At 43.8% G+C, this 2,479-nt stretch overlaps 1 pseudogene; it reads left to right on the top strand.

Annotated features, from left to right (window-relative positions):
• Window positions 1-574: 574 nt before the first annotated feature.
• LOC113183480 (interferon-stimulated 20 kDa exonuclease-like 2 pseudogene) lies at window positions 575-1,584 on the top strand (annotated as a pseudogene).
• Window positions 1,585-2,479: the final 895 nt, after the last annotated feature.

Below are 2,479 nucleotides of genomic sequence, written 5' to 3'. Positions count from 1 at the left end.
CTCTATTCATCAGTCCATGACTCAGTTGTCACCTGTGCCATACTCCTCACCGCTTTCGAGCATATTAGACATTCTCTTTCTAGTCAGTTTACAAAGCTCACCTTTCTAGCTTCTTGGATGTTGGGCTTCAAACTTGACAGGCTCTTTGGGTCCTTCTTTTTCTTTGATGCTGGAGATGGAACCTAGGGCCTTCATCATGCTAAGCACTGCCCTCTACCACTGAGCCTACCCCTTTCATTTTACAAATGAGATTGAGACCTAAAGAGGTGAATCACATTACTAAGATCACGCAGGTGATGAATTGTGGGCCTTCCTGGCTCATACCAGTACTCTTTCCATCATTTAATGGTAAAGTTTTATTTCCCCTCTGAGAAGCTGTTTTGATGTCTTCCCTCTCTTAAATCCCCAGTGATTGGTCTTATCTCATTTTCCCCCTAGGCCAATGCGTACAGTTACCACTTTCTTCCCCAGGATTTCTGATGACCTTTTCATGTTGGACAATGTGTTTCATCATCATCATCTTCCTATCCATGAGCCTCTCTTCCCTACTTTTCTCCCACCATCCACTGACCTCATGTCTTCCATACTCCTGAATCTGGATTTTGGGGAATCTCCACCCAAAAAGGCTTTAGAAGGAAATATCAAGCATCAAAATTTTTTTGTTAAGAAGTGGTGGTTCTTGAAACAGGGGAACATTATCAATAAAAAGAAGCAGACCTCTAGCAAGGTGCCTAAGTTGCACTCAGAACATGCAAAAAAAAAAGGGGGGGAATGTGAGAGTGGATGGCACTTGGAAGATCCCTTCCCTTTCAAAAAAGAAGACAGCTTCACCCCGGAATGCACCAGGGTTGTCTCTAGACAAGAAAGCTGCAGCGTCTCGACTGACCCCTGCCCCTTCAAAGAAGGCTAATTCTGCTGCAGCTTAAGTAGATTTGCTGGGGGAGGTCTAGAGTGCCCTTCCAAAGATTAAGAGCCACTCAACTTGCTCCCAGAAGAACACTCCTTAGAACAATTGCTACATAGAATTCCACCAGAGCTCACTCAGAGGACAAGTGTTCTGGAGCATCCCAGAATTTGCCAGGGAAGATGGTGGCAACCGACTCTGAAATGACAGGGACAGGACCCAAAGGGAGTGTTAGTTCCTTGCCTCGATGTAGCACAATGGAGATGTGCTTTATGACAAGTACATCCTTCTCCCTGCCACATTGTGGACTACCAGACCAAACGGAGCAGTATCTGTTAGAAGTACATGGTGAATGCTACACTGTTCAGGATTGCTTGGAGCCAGATTTTGAAGACACTCTTGGGAAAGATAATGGTGGGGCATGCCATCCACAAAGACTTCAAAGCCCTGTAGTACTTTCACACCAAATTCCTCACCTGGGACACTTCCCAAATGCCCACCCCAACTAAAAGGCCAGCTACCTGGAGAATGCCACCATGTCTCTGAAGCAGCTCACCAAGCAGCTGCTACACCAGGACATACAGATCAGGGAAAGCAGATATTCCACTGTGGAAGATACCCAGGCCACCATGGAGCTGTAAAAATTGGTTGAAGTTGAGTGGGAGCAATATCTGGCCTAGAATACCCTGAAAAACAAGCAGCTGTGGGGAGACAGAGGAAGTACCCAGGAGAAACAGGGCAGTTGACCAAAGGATGGCTCTACCAGCTTCACACCTGTGGAAACTAGACTTGTTGGGGAGATAGACTCTATGCCAGACCCAATATCCATTGAAATTTCACCTCAGTTCTTGTGTCCTGTATCTGGATAAGTGTCACATGGAAGGGGGATGCCTTCATGTCAGAATACAGGCCTAGATCCCTTATCTTAAATTGTGCTAGCCACGGATCCCAGGGTGCTTTGTGCCAGACAAATGTTTTTGATTTCCAGGGCAGGGCATACTGGGAAATGTAGTTTCCCACACTGCCTTACCAGTAAGGTGGTCATACATCTCTTGTTTTTTTGGAGACAGGTGTGTGGAGTTGTTACCCAGGTTGGCCTCAACCTCATTCACTTAAGCAATTCTCCTACTTGAGCTTCCTGAGTAACTGGGACTCAGCATTTTTTAATTCTCAAGTAAATAACAGCATCCTTTCACTTTCAAAAGTGTCTTGATTGGACACTGAATTGTATGGTCATGTTACTTATCCCATAGTCTGCTTTTGGCTCAGAATCTGCATCTAGCCTGCCAGTATACAACCTGCCAACTTCAGAGGAGCCACTATTAGTGAAGTTTTATTCTTAAGATTATAAGGCAGTGAGGTAAGAGTGTAGCTTAGAAATCAACTTTTCTGATTTAGAAAAGCAGTTTCTTGCCTAGAATAATAGAGGCTTTATTTAATTTAGGTTCTACTTGGGAGGTTTAAAATGAATTTACATGGTTTTATTTATTTATTTATTTTGATTGGGGAGGTGGTTTGTTTGTTTTAATTTTTTACCTTGCTAAAACAAGCCTCTAAAACTTAAATTTTTATAAT

The sequence above is a fragment of the Urocitellus parryii genome, chromosome 6, assembly GCF_045843805.1.
Source record: "Urocitellus parryii isolate mUroPar1 chromosome 6, mUroPar1.hap1, whole genome shotgun sequence".
Taxonomy (NCBI): Eukaryota; Metazoa; Chordata; class Mammalia; order Rodentia; family Sciuridae; genus Urocitellus; species Urocitellus parryii.
This window is presented reverse-complemented; position numbering and strand designations above follow the sequence as displayed.